The sequence below is a fragment of the Meleagris gallopavo genome, chromosome 2 (assembly GCF_905368555.1).
Source record: "Meleagris gallopavo chromosome 2, MGAL_WU_HG_1.1, whole genome shotgun sequence".
Classification (NCBI taxonomy): domain Eukaryota; kingdom Metazoa; phylum Chordata; class Aves; order Galliformes; family Phasianidae; genus Meleagris; species Meleagris gallopavo.
Genome location: NC_139405.1, coordinates 73,990,656 through 74,008,503, shown reverse-complemented (window position 1 = coordinate 74,008,503; position 17,848 = coordinate 73,990,656). Strand labels below are relative to the sequence as shown.

Sequence of the window (17,848 nt, the reverse complement as noted above, 5' to 3'; positions counted from 1 at the left end):
CAGGACATGGATACATCTTAGAACTCTCAGAATTGCCTTCAGTACCACTGGTGAGTCTGATAGGTTTTGCAAAGACTTCCAACATTTTCTTCTGCCTAGGAAAAGTAATCCTAATCCTAATCCCCAATGGCAGTGGTTAATTGCTCTTGTGTTAATTCATGTCCTTCAGTATTGACTGCAAGCCATACAGGTAAGACCAAGAGCTGAGATCACCCTGTGGTATAGGAAATCATTTCTGCTTTTCCTGGGTTCATGACTATCATCTTTCCAGCTTTCTTCTAGTCTACGTCATTTTCAACAGAGATGTCAACAGTCATGTTAAACCATGGAGCAATACTGTGATAGGTAGTCTTAGGACTAGTCATGAAGATACCACCGCAATAGTTTCCATTTGTGACCTGAGGTTAGATTTATATGAATACAGTTCAAACAAAGAACATCCTTTACAGAACTCCGTGGGAAGTTGTGTTCCTGAGATAATAGCTTTGCAAAAGTTTCATCTAGGATTTTAAGAAATGAATAGCTGAGTGATTATAGATCTCTGTTACCACAGAGAGTCTTAAGAAATGGGAAATTTGTAATTCAATTTTTAGATGGAAATTTTTTAAGATAACAAAAGAAAAGAACTGAAGTAAATGAGAGCTAGAAAATATAATGGAAAAGAGGAATGCAAGACACTTATTTGACAAAAGCTTTGAGAAATATACTATTGTATGGATAAGATGAATAGACTGAGATTCAGTCTGTCACGTGTCTCTTTGTAGAAAGAACAGTTTTATGGGGAAGTTTGTTTGAAATCTTTAACCTCAAGTGATATTTGCAAACAGTTCATTTCAGATCCTTTAAGTCCATGTAAATTAGATACAACAGAACTGTTTGCTGAAGATCAGTGAGAAAATCTTTGCATTATTTATTATCCAGATGGAAAATGGAGCTCAGAACTGAGCTTTCTACTCCTGAAATTTTTTCTTAAGAGCTCACAGATGAAGAAAATAGTCTAAAGCACCAAACAGAGATGTGCCAGTTTACTAACAGCAAGTGTCTTTCAGTTTTTGCATCTCACACAACTGCTCTTAAAACAAATATTTTTGATGAGAAGCCAGTCTTTCATTGCACAGAGGACCAAGATTTATATTCTTTGTTCAGTGAAGTCTTGTGACCTTTAGTTATTAGATCAGACAGACTATTTCTGTATTTTACCTATGTAAGGGTGGTACTAAATTCAAGTAATTCCATTATGCACAAAGAATTTGTGAAATGTATAGCCTTTAACAGAAATTGTAACATAACGGAAACTTCTATTGATTTGTTAGGACATATACATCTAACGGGACTTTTTGACCTATTCCAGAACAACATATGCAAACATCCACTGAAAACCAACACCCAAGACTGCATCAATAAAAGGTATCTCATTAGGTATTACTGAAAATATTATATCTTAAAATAGTGCAATTCTCTTCTGAAACACAACTGTATATCTTTTATTTTGTTACAGAATACATGTCTTTGTTATAGAAGTCCAAGAACTACAATTCTTGGAAGAAGTAAATGCATAAAAATCAGGAGCATTAATCATACTAATAGAAAAGAGGCAGACTTCCCTTTCAATACAAGAATAATTTATTGCTCTCATGACAGTATATTCTTTCATTATCATTTTGATTATTGTAGGACTGACTTCTCTTATAACTGGTGGTGACTCCAATGCTTGCAATTTATGCTGAAAAAAATATTATATTCATCATATCTGAACTGAACCTAATTCAAAGTCAACAAAGCTGTTGCTTCCGCATTTACAGAATTGAGGGTCAGTTGATATTTCCATCATACCCTTTATTTTTAAAGGTCTTAACTTGGATTTTGCTTTTTATTGTGTTTATTTTAGGCTTTCTATACTTAATATATTAACTGCACGAAAACTGCATGTGTATGCAATATACAAGCCAAAGAAAAATCTTTTCCCAACTTTAAAATGCATGTTTTTTTTTTCAGTGCTTGGAAAGGCAAAGCCTCCTCCCATGAAGAACAGTCCAAAATAGACTTTGTCCAAAGATAACAGCTTGTGGTCCTAAAACTGGCTCCAGGAAAACAGGTAATTTTGTCAGAAATTGGGGAAAGTAATAGTGACTGGAGGATTAAAAATCAAATGTAAATACATGCGTTTGTACTCATGCCCACAAAAACAAATTCAGATACCCGGATTATATCAGCCTGAGTTACATGTATGCCAAAGTCAGAATTTTCTTACGCACAATATTGAAAGCACTGGAGTTATCTAAATAATAATCTTCACTCATATACTGTAATCTTCCATCATTCCCCACAAACTACCTCATTCCTTAACTCATGCCCAAGTGTATCAGTACAGAGATGGATTGAGAAGTTGAAACCAGTCTAGCAATCCAAATCTTAACAATCCAAATATTAAAAGGAAGCATCTTTTAGCTAAAATTTGAAATATGTTGGTATGTTGATTAAAAAAATGCCTTGTTAGCATTGCTGTAGAACCAATACAAAATTACAGACTGTCAGCAATGACTGAGGAGAAATAAATCAAAACTCTCCTCAAGGGTAGGGTCTATCCGGGCAAAGGATGTCTAAATTGCTGTTGTTACACTTTTATACCATGACCATTTACTTGGGCCAATCTTTTCTGAAGTAATATTATAAACTCTATTTTTTTTTTTTTTTTTTTGCTTCTATTGATCCAACTGATGTAGTTAGATAAAAGATTTCTATACTATTTTAGAAGATAGGTAGAGGTTATATGCAATCAAACTGAGCTGAGGGCTAGAGAGGACTCCTCAAGTTGAGGAGAGGGCTGGAGCACCTCTCCTAAGAAGAAAGTTGAGGGAACTGGGGAGACCTCATTGTGGCCTTCCAATAGTTGAAGGGAACATATAAATAGGAGGGGGAATGGCTATTTACGAAGGTGGGTAGTGATAGGACAAGGGGAAATGGTTTTAAATTGAGACAGGGAAGGTTTAGGTTAGATATTAGGAAGAAGTTTTTCACATAAAGGGTGTTGATGCACTGGAACAGGTTGCCCAAGGAGGCTGTGGATGCCCCATCCCTGGAGGCATTCAAGGCCAGGCTGGATGTGGCTCTGGGCAGCCTGGTGTGCTGGTTGGCGACCCTGCAGATAGCAGGGGGGTTGAAACTAGATGGTCATTGTGGTCCTTTTCAACCCAGACCATTCTATGATTCTATGAAAAAAAACTTCCCTATGAGATAATAACTAAGAAGTGTTTATATTGCTGTTTCACTACTCATCCAAATTTTCTGAATTCATGCCTAGATTGTCTCTGCAGAAGTTTTAAAGATCATATTAGGAGCAGGAGAATGTGCTATTTATCAGATTATCTGTCCCTTAACATTTACATTTTTTTCCTTTTTTTTTTTTTCTCTGGGAAGAAAAAAAAAAACCTAATTTTATTCATAAAATACAATACTCAATTACTTAATTTTATGCAAGACTTGCTACATTTCCTTATTTTTCAAATATTGCAACACTTTAATAGTAGTCAGCAGTGCTCTGCTCACCAGTACTGATTAAAAGGAATGACATCCACTTCTAAACATGGTAGTCCAATCTGTCCAGTAAAAGCATGAGTTGGTAAAGTCTGTGAATGAATCCTTTCCCCCTCTGATTGGTCCAACCCAGAAAAGGAATCCAGAGGCAAACGTGCCTGATCTGTGAAGGCAGTGGGTGAGAACACCAGCCTCTGCTAAAGCAGGTGGATATATGGTAGGAGAGCTGGTGGGCTTGGTATTGTGTATAGGCCTATATGCAGTGAGATACCATTTATGTGAGTTCTCATAAGGCTATGAGCTGGCTGGAGTATGAGTCCATGCTGACCCTGGCTATGTAAGTTTGACCTGTCACACAGATTTTATTGCTCTCTAAAATCAGCACAGCTCTAATTTGGTGGGAATTTTGCCTGGCATGGGAAGTAGGAGGTTCCATCCTTGTTTGATGCAATGGAGACATGGAGGTTAAGCAGTGAGATCAAGGAGTGATGTCCAAGGGGTGAATTGTTCCCCTGACTTCAGAGGAGTGGTGACACCTCTTGCCTGAAGTGCCACAGAGAGAACTTGTCGAAGTAAGCAAATGGCAGGAAGGAGGCATGAGTGTTGAAATGCTAGCAGATCAAGTCCATAGCCCAAGTGAGCATTTCAGCATTTGCTGCAGCAGTGCGAATTGCCCATTGACAGCACTGAGCTGGAGATCTGTAACGATGATTAAGAATACCTACTGAATCACTGTCATTTTGATTGTGATGCTACTGGTGGTTGTGTATGCAGAGATACACCACAGGATATTTTTAAGTCTAAAGCCTGAATTATTATCTTGGTCAGAACAACATGAATATTTTCTAATCCCTTAATTTTGTGCCAGAAGAATACCGGGGTTCATGTTGCCCCCCATGGCTCTTTTATTTGAGTTAGATGAAGGAAATGAAGCAACGCCAGTTCCACTGAAGGTCCGAGTTTTTGAATGAAAATAGTGGAGGTTCATCAAAGTAAATAGGAAAACATCATTTGAAAAAAATCCCATGAAATAAAAGAATAATATTTAAAAGTGTAGGGACAGGAAATTACTTGTGAGAAATGCAAAACACTGAGTGATTTCTTTTTTAAACGTATGTTGCCAATTTAGTGTTTAAAGCTGCTCAATGGCTGGTATAGAAACTTCTTGTGAAATATATTAGGTGTTTAGAGTCACTTAGTGGTTAGTAAAATACCCTCCCAATGAAACAATGTATTAATTGCTCAGGGCCACTCAAAGCAAACACATATAAAATATTTAAATGTCTGGAGATGCTCAGTAGCTTGATAACCAACTTTTAATAAAGTCTATTCAGTGTTTAGAGTTGATCAGTGGCTGGGAAAACAACCCATACTCAGCAGTAGAAATGCAGGGCTAATAAAATACAGAGCTACTCAGTGGCTGCAGCAAGCTTTCTAAAGCTGCACTAAAATTAGGGAGATTGAATTAAGCAATAACAGTAGAGTCTCAGAGTAGTTCTGTAGAATTAATGGCTGGCTGAGATGAGTTGATGGCCTATAGCTACACTCCAGGTCATTAACCCCAGCTGGTCTCCAGAAAATACCAGACACTGAAGTCATCATTACTGTTGTAAGCAGTGAAATAAAAAACAAAACAAACAAAACAAACAGCCAAAAAAGCCTCAGCAGCCTTATGTGTATTATGTTTATGAATGTCTACATTGTGTCTGTGTGCTCTAGAGAGAGACTTGCATTTACACAGATTTTCTCTAGAACAACTGCAATGTTTTTCAGTTAATTATAATTATCGAGAGATCTACTTCAATTTCCACTTGGTACATGAATCAAAATCAAAGTTTTGACGCACTGCACTTTCCAATTGCTGGTGTCTGCACTCCTGAAAGGCAAGAAGAGCATTTCATTTGGGATATTCAGTATGGCCTCATTGTAGGTTAAATGGAAGCTTCATTTGGGTCTTATGACCTGCACATACTGATCTACTTTCCTTTTCAAGAATAGCAGAGTGGCAGCATTATTTACTGTTGTACTTGGCATTTTTATAGGATAATGCACCCAGAAGGATAATAAAGAATTTTTCAGAGACTCTTTGGAGATTGCTGGGCTTGCTGCTGAAATGCAATTTCCCTTGGGATGATGGCAACCCTTTCTGGAACAGCAATATTATGTGGTAGTGTTTTAACAGGAGGAAGTGTAGATAAAATTTAAATGAAACAACAGGGGAAATGCGAGCAGGGCATAAATGTCTGCTGGAATTTAGCCAGGGGTAACTTCCCCAGTTCATTCTACAACTCATTCTTATGCAGTCCAGCCATGACCATATCTACACTGTCCTGGCTTTAGCATTTGCCATTTAGCATTTCCTCTGTTCGACAATTTAGGAAGTAGCTGCTATGCTGCATGTTCCAGAACATACTTACAAACCGCTTCTGATATATACAGAAAGATTTTGCAGGACTGGGATATAGCTGGATATAGCTTTGCAAATCAACAGGAGATACCATAATTGTTTACATGCTCTGAATTATACTCTGAAATATAGTCTGGAAGCATTTACATCTCTATGCCTTGTTGCCTGAAGTAATGTTCCTCAATATATCAAAGGAAGTAGTCGAAGAATTTAATACAGATTTACGTGCTCATCTTCTAGGCTTCTGAATTTGGCTGTTTTAACAATTATCTGTGCTTTGTTTTTCCAGTGAATACCAGAATCATCTAATGAAGTAGATCCATGCAGATACAGTTCAGGCATTTTATCAGGTGCTTTCAGGCAGTTCTTCCTGTGACAACAAATGCTTCCCCATTTCCCAACACTAGTTCTTACCCTTCTACCACCTAACTGCTGTCTACCTAGGCTGTGTCAAGGTAGGACAAGCCATTAGCTTCACAAATCTTTTACTGGAATGACTGTCATGTTGGTAGTGATGATTTCTTTCTCCTCTTTTTTTATTTATTTACTGGAGCTGTTTTTATATGTTTTCTAACATGTTGTTTTATGTATGTTAATTTTTTTTTCTTTTCTGATCCTCCTACAACTCTTTTTGTCTGTTATTTCTTTGTCTGGTGGAAAGGTATTTACAGTTGTAAGTAGCATTACATCTCTTATCGCCCTTGCCTGTATACCTCTATGCTACATCCTATGTCCCCAGTTCTCAAGTTACCTGCTATTACACCCAGCCTGCACTCCTCTACAGTGTGCTGTTAAGTTAAAGACATAAATACTCAATTCAACACAGCCTATCTATTTAATATCACTTGTTGTTACTGATCATTAGAAAAAAAATATTTTTACAATTAACACATGCATTGTAAAAACAGAATTCTAGACTGTTCAAGAGAAGTTCAGGAAAACCACTACTGACAAACCTCAAGGAAACCTCTGCCATATTAACATCGTCAGTGTCAATACTGTATTACTGACCTACAGAGCTATGGCAGGAGGACTCCCTTCCTCAGGAATAAATATTGTACTTTCTCCTCTGTTTCCATCCCTTGCTCTTTTGATGTGAGGAGGATAAGACAAAAAGAAAAGTGAATCCATCTTTCTCTCCCTTTTTCACCTACAGAGGTATTATATGCTGTTGACCTTCTGTATCTTGCAGTTTTAAAGCCGAGTAATTTTGTCATAAATTGCACACAAGATCTCAATGACACAAAACATTAACATTAACTGCTGATGAACCCATTTAATTACTTTTAATAACATTATATCTGTTTGTCTGCTCAATGCAGTGATAACTTAGTGAAGGAGAATTAATTCCACATATTATTTCACCAAGCAATAATGAGGGAAATCAGTTTCCTCTACATACACACAGAGAAGTTTAATTAAATTTGGGCATGGGCCAACTGATTTCAGGTTGGCCCTTGCTGCCTGCTGATGGTGGGACCCTAGGTTTCAAGGACAGGTGCGAAATTCAGCAAGTTTGCTGATGATAAAAAGCAGTGAAGAATGGCTGATATACCAGAAGGCTATGCTATCATTCAGCAAGGCCTGGATGGACCAGAGAGTTGAACAAGGAGGAACCTGATGAGGTTTAAGAAGAGCAAGGGGTCTTGCACCTGGGGAGGAATAGCTGCATGCATCAGTGCAGGTTAGGAGATGGCCTGCTGGAGATGAGCACTGTGGAGAAGGACCTGGGGGGTCTGATGTATAGCAGGTTGGCCATGAGCCAGCAGTATGCCTTTGTGACCAAGAAAGCCAATGGGATCCTGGGGTGCATTAAAAAGAGTATGGCCAGCAGGTTGAGGGAGGTGGTTCTTCCCTTTTACTCTACCTTAGTGAGGACATGTTTAGACCAGTTCTGGGCTCCTCAGTTCAAAAAAGATGGGGATCTCCTAGAAGGAGGCCAGCAGAGGGCCACGAAGATGAAAAAGGGCTTGGAGCATCTCTCAGGAAAGACTGAGTAATCTAGGTCTGTTCAGCCAGAGGAAAAGACTGAGAGGAGATCTGATAAATATTTATAAATATCTAAAGGAAGGTAGGAGGTAAATGGATAAGTTTGGGCTCTTCTCAGTGGTGTGTAGTGACAGGTCTTGGAGTAATGACCTAAAACTTGAACATAGGAGTTCTGTACAAACATGCAGAAAACCTTCATTATGGTAAGGGTGATGGAGCACTGGAACAAGTTGCCCAGAGAGGTTGTGGAGTATCTTTCTTTGGAGATATTCAAGACCCATCTGGATTCCTATCTGTGCAACCTATTGTAGGGTACCTGCTTTGGCAGGGAGTTAGACGTGATGAGGTCTTTTGAGGTCCCCTTCAACCCCTGCAATTCTGTGATTCTGTGTAAACCATGTAAATACAAGTGAGAAAATATCTGAAGGACATCTTTGCAATTTAAGATTAGAGATGAAGAAATATTTTGAGACTAACAGCACAGAAGAATTTTTGTAAGTCTGATTTTATTTATTTTGAACTAGGGAAGGGCTTTGCTTAGCTATGAAGACACATGTACCTATTAAGATGTGTGGTAGTAACTTTGGTCAAATGCGTAATGAAGTCTGCCATTGCTGGCTTGTAGGGGTGTTACAAATAATGAGAAAAGTAATATGTAGACTATCTTAGATAATCTTAGACAGTTGAGTAAAGGTTCTTTGTATTGTGTGTACTCTCTTCAAAAATTGATTAGAACTATTGAATACTTGATAGAAATATAATCTCCTTCATCATACCCGCTACATTCAGTGGGAACAAATTCAGCGGGCACTGAGCTCTAGCTAGGTGAGTTGAGTATTGCATCTTACATGGTTGTTTAAAAAGGAACCAGTTCTATCCGAACACCTAATAGTGTGAATACAGGTATTGCTACTTTCATGGTGAATCAACATGTGTAATTGGTTTATTTAATAAACACTTGTACACTAGTGAAAAATGAATTTTTAATTGGTGAGGTCTGAAAATCAAATGAAATGTCTATTATTTTCAGTCATACTGAATTGATAGGAAGATACAACTTGGGAAATAAAAACTAGGAAGTTTTCACTTTAAAATGCACAGAAATTGAAATATAGGTGATATGGTAGTACTAATCTTAAGAAAATAAACTGAGGAAGAATTCAAGACTCCACTTCAAATTTCCCCAAATAACTGGCTCTAGCAAATCAGGGGGGTTTTGAACAAAGCTTTAGGGGATGAAAAGGAACAGAAAAGGGACATAGCATTATACCCACAGGTGCTTAATACAGCTGTGGCCTCAATTCTGCTCCAACCTGAAAGAACAAAGGTTAGGCAGCTGACTTAAGTAGGTGCAGAAACAAGCTGTGAATAATCTGTGTGACCTTAAATTTGTCGCAGCTCACTTCTCAGTGCAGGGTAAATACAGAATCTGCCTGAGAGTATTTTTTCTCCTCTAAAACAAAAGACAACTTGCAGCCTAAATGCTTAATAATTGCCAAGGGGCTCCTGTAAGCTCAGGAACCTAGCTAAGGCAGGAGTGGAGGAGTGATTTTGTGGAGTAATGAGTAGGTTTGTTAAAACTACACTAAGCTGTTACTGTTTATTAAATTCAATATTTCAAAAGTGTTGTATGAATTGGTCTATCAGTTCTTTGCAAATGGGCATTGCTCAGTATGGGAAAGGGTAAAGAAAGAGTAAAGCAATGTATTTAACTTCAAATGAGCATCTACAGTATGTAATCTTCGAGAGCTGGGACTGACATATTCACCAACACAGAAAAGCAAGCACCATGTATTCTGTGACCTCACCTGTTTTTTTACCCCTCCCCTCTTTTTCAGGGAGAATATGAAGTCTGTCCAGGCAAGTCTATGAATTCTCAGCAACGTATATTGGCAAGGAAACTGAAATTGCTATACCAAGTCATCATATCAAGCTACTGGGAGTAACACTGTCAATAGTAAATTGCTATGTTGCAAGACAGCAGGTAGTAGAGGAAGCTCCTAGCAGGGAGAGATGGATGAGAGATATAGTAGCTTACACCCCACCGGAAAGGATTACCAGTGAAGCCCCAAAGGAATATAAACAATTTGATAAAATTCGGACAGAGATTTTAGTAGCACAGGCAGAGGCTTTTTCAGTGAAATCTTCCCCTCCAATGCTAAGCACGTCAGGTGAGAGTCTATGTTGTGCCTCTAGGAGATGCAGCACAGACCTCAAAGCCAAGAGTCAAAAGGGAAAATAATGACTTTACATTACCTCTGCATTCTCAAAATTCTGGGCTACCCCTGCGGAGTCGGCCTGAATTTCTTCTGTTATGTTCTGCTGCCATACACTTAACACATCCATCCTATCCCAGCTTGGCTCTGTCCCTTTTTTGCCCCAAACTGAGCCAGAGTCTGGAAGAGAGATTACACATGTTTTACCTGCAAACACATTTATCTTGACACAGATATATGCCATGACAAATCTTAGTCTAAATGTTTAGAGTTTGGCAAAGCAATAAACATCTGAAGAGTCTAAAATTGTGTTACAAAAGACTTAATGATAGATAGGGTCTATTTTGTGGAGGTGGGCTTCATTTTTTCTGCCTTCTGAAGTCCTTATTTAACTATTCACATATTCAACAAAAGAAATCAACAAACCAAACCACTACCACCACTACAAAACAACAACAACAACAAAACACAGCCTAAAGTTTCAAATTATTGAGGCAATTTATATATTCATTCACTTTCAGATTTTTCGCCTTATCAATCATGTTATTTTGCAAAAAATCTAGATCTGTGAATTTTTTTTAGGAAGGATTCAAACCTGCATTACAATGTTTTGTCCAGTGATATTATCAGACAAAAGTAATGCTATTGTCTTTGTAAATTGGAAGTCATTGAAATCATACCTCTGTGTAAATATATATACGTGTATATTTATACAAAAATTTTTTAAAAGGAAATCAGTTTTCTGCCCTCCAACCTTATTAAAAAAATTGACATTTCAAGTGTTGCCGTCATCTTTCACATTTTCCAAATGGCTTGACTCCCATCCCTATAACATTTTTTTCTGATTAGCCTGCTGTCCTGTTTAATCAATAGAGCTACAAAGCCAGCTATCTCTCACGCTATGGTTATCTTTCATTGTACAGTACATAATGCCGCTAGTCCTGCTGATAACAAAGAGCACACAGACAGAATGTGGCACTGTGTGTTTGTTATCTTCCACTCAACTAAACATACCTCTTTCTCTCTTGGCTCTTATCAATGCAAAAATGCTGGAAACAAGTTACTCCTAGTGTTAACACTGCACGTGCCACGCAGTTGGGATGGAGATTGTTTCCTGTCTGCCAATATGATACGGCACTACAAAAGCTTGCCAGTGTGATGCATCACCTTGTCAGCCTTTAAGAAGGCAGTGCGAAGTGGCACCATCAGCAGCCAGCTGTATGCAGCTAACCAGAATGATCTGGATGCTCTGGGAGCATAAGGAAGGGAGATTGACCCCAGAGCTGTTCGTGGTTGACCTCAGACCTGCAAAAAGGAAAGTAATCCAGTTCTATTCTTTTTCATTTCCTACAAAACATAAAAGCTGATAAGCTTTGTTCTCTCTCATGGCAATAAGAAAACAGTTAAATTGAACCTTCACTTCAGTTAGAGAACAATCCAGCGATTTCCGTTCTTGCAGGTCTGCCACTCACAAAGGATGAAAGTGCCTTTCTCAGGAAAAAAAAATAGGACCGTCTTCTACGTGTTCCCTGACACAAAACACCTTGATGGATGCGAGTGCAATCCCTCTGAACTTGAGAATTAGAACTAAGATTTTTTATTGGTACTTGCAATGTGTAGAGGAGAACCTGATGTTCCACATTTAAACAGAGCTTAAAATTTGCAAGAGACCTGCCATTTTTCCCTTTGCTCTCAACTGATCTGTAAAAAAGCTTAAACTGGAGATGATTGAATTTCACAATATTTTTCTGTTTTTTGTTTGTTTGTTTTTTTTCCAAAAGAAAAGACTGGCATGGGCCATAAAAAAAAAAAAAAAAAAAAAAAAAGTTCCTAAGAAATAAAATAAACAATTTTTTTACTGAGAGTATAAGTGTGTTAGCTTATGTGTATGCAGTATGTGTGAGACAAAGTCCTTGTTAACTAAGAAGAGTTCAAAGAAAAAAGAAGCATAAACCTATAAAGCATATTTGCCTTTATAAATAAGTATGCAAGATCATATTACGTGTTTTGTTGCATGATCTTTATCAGAAGCATGATAACTTTACAAATATATATGCAACATAAAAATGTAATTTTATATCAGCATTGTATTTGATAACACTCAAATAATGCCCAAAACACAGTTATGCCTGTGTTGAAAACACTTCAGATTTTTATAATTTCTAACCATTAAGTTATGCATTTTTAAGTAAGAAATGATTCTACAGTTGTGTTTTATGTCTTGCTTGATAGCATGACCTTTGATAGCGAGTCTCAGCAATGGAATTCAAAGTGTACATAGTATTTATGATGTGCTCATAGCCGTATTGCTTCTAGCTCTAGGCAAACACTACATATCTGCATTCAGATTTTAAAATAAATTTACTTCAGTGTGTTGATATAGTGTTTGCTTTCTACAAATATTCATCAGTGAGTAGGATTGGTGTGAAAAACTTGAGATAAGCAAATTTACTGTCATATACTCAAATATCTTTCTGAAGTTGGTGTTGTATTTTGTATTGGATTCTACACTTTGGAATTCCTTTATGTTCTCCACTGATTAGCTAAAAAAAATAATCACAAAAAACTCCAACATATTACTGCAGTTTACCAGACAGTGAATATAACATCTGAATATTCATAATAAACTGCATTGTTGCATGATTACATAAAACCACCCACAGGATAGTTTTCATTTGATTTTTAATTAATTTAGTACTAATTAATTTTCATTTTAATTTAAACCCTGCTCTACAGGATTAGATAATTTAACTCTTCAAAAAGTGTGTGCTATAATAGAGATAGTGCAAGTATCAATGACTTATAGTTGAAATTTTCCTCATTGCCAAACTCTGCATATAATGGCCTAGAACAGTGGCAAAATTAAGCCATTAAATTTGAAATTTTCTGTACTGTATGTCTATATTTGAATGATATGAAGAAGTGTCTATATCTATCTATGTCTCTCCGTGAGTAAGTAAGTTAATATATGAACATTTGTAAATGATTGTGAAATAAGGATTAGTTATCGACATAATTTAATACAATATACTAACTCTGTTAAACAGGAATTTGCTAAAGAATTAAACAAACAAACAAACAAAAAAAACAAAACAGTTGGCAGCCCATACGCCAGAGTCCCTTTTGGTAGTATTCACTTAGCTAGATAGATGTACAAACTCTGAATGTTTTCATTCATAGATATATATACATATATATATTTACCTATATACACAGATATGATTGTGAAAAAGATGAATGGGACACACACGAATAAATATTCTCATAAAAATTTAAAAATAAAGTAAAAAACTAGATGTGTACATATTTCTGGAGTCAAATTCTTAGCAAAATAAAGTAGTTGCTGTTGCCTAATCTCTAACTGAAAGCAAGGTGTTTTAGCCAAGCTACATAAGTCTAGACTTGAGTACAGAATGTATTAGCTGTGGTGAATCCCAGAGTTTATTACATAGATCATCTCCAATGAGTACCAATAAAACCTTTATATCACATATGCACTTAAGCTATATAACAAATTTAACATGTAAAGTGTTTTAGAAACGGTTCAGGAAGTTTTATGATTTTTTTATTGATACTGTTATTGCACTTCTTCTACATTAAAGCCGAATTAACTTACTATTATGAGAAAACTACACAGGCCTGAAAATGATTACTGATACAGTTCTGAACCTGTAAATGATCCTAAGATACTTGTCCATAAATCTCTGTGTCCCATTCTTGAGGCCTAATATATGCCAGCATACCCAAGCTAGAAGCATTTGCAGGTTCTGCTGGAAAGAACTGTTTCTCAGCTCTTTCTCCCCAAAGGAAAACATGCTTCTGCATTCCTAAGAATAAGAAGAATCTCAAACATTGCCATGTTTCAGAAATTAGCTTTGCCTGTATTCCACTTTGCACAGTGTAGTATAAAGAGAAAAGTGCTTTTTTGTTTGTTTGTTTGTTTGTTAATTTCTTTTTTCTTTTTTTTTGGAAGAATGTTAAAAAATAGCAGATGCTAGAGAATTGCTCAGAGGTTAAGAATGCTAGAATGAATCCTGACAGAGACAGATTAGTAGGCAGAATGCAGGTGAGGCAGTCAAAGGTGCATGATAAATGTAATTTATCACATGGATCTGCAATTTAACACATGAATATCAACTCCACTTTTGTGCAAGTCTCTTATCTAATGTAGTAATGTTGTCCCATGTATTTTCATAACAACTGTGACTTGTTAATATCAGATCTCATGACAAAGTAATTACAGTATTTTACTCTTAATTAGTAACAAGAAGAAAAAAGACCAGTTTAAGTAGTTTTTAATAGGAGAGCAATGGCTTCAAGTGGAAGAAAGACTTGATCTGGAGTCTTACTGTCCATGTAAGTGCTCTGAAGAGTTAGTGTGGTTTTGCATGTGGAATTCTAATGCATTGTGGTGTGTGGCACTGCAAAATCGTTAAGTTATGAAACCAGTTAAGGAAATGGAATCTGTGAAGCTCCAGGTAACGCTGATAAAGGTTGTGTGTGTGTGTGTCTGTGCACGTGTGTGCACATGGTAGTCCTTTGGTGAAAATGTAGAATGTCAGAATGTACACACTACTTCTGTTGTTGAGCTGGCAGACCTTAGGTGCCTGAAATATGCCGTACACTTTGTGATACTTTTAGGAAATTAGTATCAGTCATAGTGTAACTTCCTCAAGTTATCTTTAAAATTGAAGAATGTTGTAAGAAATACAGTAAAAATACACCCTGAGGTATGTATTATCCAATAGGCAGTGGCATGCAGAGATCAACAAGTACACAGACTAGCTAAGTCTTGCTGAAAGTACCTTACTTTCCTAATGTGCTTCCCTGTTAACAGCCTATCTCCGTTCTGGGGATATAAGTAAACTAGACATTCCAAATCTGTTCTGGACTATATGAATAATCCTGAAAGAAAATGAGAAAGAAAGTATCACCAAAAGGGACTGAAAGGGGCTCATAGAACTTGTCTGTACTACTCCTCAGGTCATGCCTGAAACAGTAGGTCTAAAGAAAATCCCTGGTACCTTCACCTCCAAATCATCCCTGCACTCAATGGTATAGATGAACAAATAAGATACTAGCTTAGAGACTGTGGTTTTAAGATTCTTCTACTTTAATATCTGAGGAGATGTTGAAAAACACAAGAAGCAGGGTTCATGGAGACAAATGGGAAGAAAGAAGAATGCCTAAGTAGGGAGCTACTGGGAAAAAAAAAAAAAAAAAAAGAAAAGAAAAATAAGAAAGAAGAGAAAAGACACATTAGAATAATAATACCAACATAGTTTGGCTTTGGGGTTAACATTTGTAAAATTCACTCTTTGAGGAAAATGTGTTTGCAAAGGTAATAGAGAATTATTTCACAATCTCAAGAACTATTTATATTTTCCCTACAGGCAATAAGTACCTGTGGCTCATGACAATGCGCCCAGTGCTTTTGTTTATATTTATATGCAAATAGTGTTATTTATAATAGTATTTAATGCTAATATTGCCATCTCAGTTCAATCTTATTGTCTAATTTTCCTCCATCTCCATACTTTACATTAGAGGTATGTTAATACACTTCACCCTGAACTGTGGCATATTAATAATATGTCATGCTCCCAGAGCAATACCTATCTATGGATTTCAAAAGACCTTGCAGTCTGTGAAGCAGATGTATTTCTCAATCTCTTATAAATTATAAACCATGGAATAAAAAAGAAAAAAAATCCCTTTCGGGGATTTGTCTGTATCAAAAAACAAATTAGTAAAAGAATAAGCTAGACTTGTACTCAGACTTATCTCTTCCTGGCTGCTGTTGGTATTGTTCAGTGCAAATCTTATGGTTGGAAACATTTTCTTTGTCAAAGCTGTGACTGCAGAACAGATGAAACAATCTGAACACTTAGGTATATCTCATTGAATTTTTACCAGCATGCTTTCACTATTTTGAAGCTAGACAGCAGAACAAAAATACATGAAATGAATGGAAAACACCCACACAGGGAGGACTGACTTCTTTACCATTAAATGGTTAGCAGTAATAAACAGACTTTTTGCCTGTGCAGTCTACCAAAGAACATACTTGAAATTATGAAATAACAGTTGTGTCAGAGATGGTTGAAACTGGGCTTCGATGAACACTGAAGTACTGTACAGAAAGCTGAACACTTTAAAAGAGGAGTATTCTTTTATAAAATGCCTGTTTTGCTCTGCACCTGGGTCACTGAAGTGGGAATGTTATATACAAATTGAAATCTTCTTTTCTGACAAGGGTCAAAGAACGGAAACCTGGTGCTTCTCATAGGCACTCTGGCTTTTGCATGAAAAGAAATAACCTTCTCCATGAGAGATTTGCGTGAAATACTTTTCCCGATGCCTAATTCTGAGTGAGGGTCCATGGGGAAAGTCCAAGAAGAGGGGCACAGCTGCTCTCTGACAGAAACATGTCTCATGTTCATAGAAGGAGGCTCTTGCCTGCAGACACTGTCATTTCAGAAACACATAAGTGGTGTTTGGGGTGGTGGATTAGGGCAGAAGTCCACTCCGTGTAAGTATTTCACTGTTTTACTCTTGGACTCTGATCAGTAGGAAGCAATGATGTCCAGAGGTGCTATAAGACCGCTTCCCAGTTCACCTTTTATAAGAACTCTCACAGGGGCATGCCTTTATTCTGCAGATTATAGGGTGTTAGTCATAAGTCCCCAGATAACCACCAGTATCAAAAACAGGCACACTTGGCAACACACATTACACAAAAACAAAATTATTCCAGGGACCTGGAGTATATTAAGGTAAAAAATTGAGACAGTAATAGGTTTTAGGTATAACCAGATTTAGGGAGCAGCTGAGTGAGGGGTTTAGGTGTGGCAGTTTGAAGCATAAAAGTCTAAATTCTTTCTTTGTCCTACACATCTGATTCCTGACTACTTGTGTTCCCTGCCCTGAATTGCAAAAAACTGTCCAGCTATGAGGCAGTGGCTTCTAATGTCAAAGTACTAATGGCTCTTGTAATGCACCAGTTCTTTTTTCAGATTTAGGAGCCTAACTTTAAGTAGTAATTTTTGACAATCTTGGCTCAAGATCTGAAGGATGCAGTGGCCCTTTCTCATTCACAGGTGCTTTGAGTCTAAATTCCCAGAATATTACCACCAAAGCTTATCTTATATTGTTTCTACTGACTTTTAAACCATTTATGGTAGACAGCCCAAAGTTTCATTTTGTTGGTTATGGGGACTGATGAAAGGGATGAAGACAAATAGGGCAATTTTCTTTAGGTTGGCTAGTAAAATGTTTGCTTGTTAGTAAGGCTAAAAATTAAAAAAGATTTGAAAGACAGTTCTACTCAAAGTCTCTTAAGCTAAAAGTTTGAGATACTTTTATGTCTTTTTAGTTTACGTATGTGAATCCATACAACTGGGCTTAGGCATGCCTTACTTTGGCCTGTTATTCCTTCCCTGGTATTTTTCATTAAGCTGATTGCCAAAAACTTCTGAGTTGCAGATTGCTGGAAGCTGGGAGAATAACCTAGACAAGCAGCTCAATGTGTTTGCCTTAATCTTACAGTTTTTACGAAGCACTTAGGAAACTTGGTACTCTCAGAGACAGAATGCAAAGTTAGCCTGACCTTGTTTCTGACCAGGTACAGCTGTTCTTGTGTTCCTTAGAAAATGCTGACATTTAGAATTTGAAAGTCATTTTTATAAGGCAGTATTACATT

The 17,848-nt window shown here is 37.0% G+C and overlaps 1 long non-coding RNA gene across 1 annotated transcript; it reads left to right on the top strand.

Annotated features, from left to right (window-relative positions):
• Nucleotides 1–1,317: 1,317 nt before the first annotated feature.
• LOC104909890 (uncharacterized) lies at nucleotides 1,318–11,278 on the top strand. Its single transcript, XR_792656.4, has 3 exons — nucleotides 1,318–1,407; nucleotides 1,996–2,095; nucleotides 9,769–11,278. It is a non-coding gene; the product is annotated as an uncharacterized LOC104909890 (long non-coding RNA).
• The last annotated feature ends 6,570 nt before the right edge of the window (nucleotides 11,279–17,848 follow it).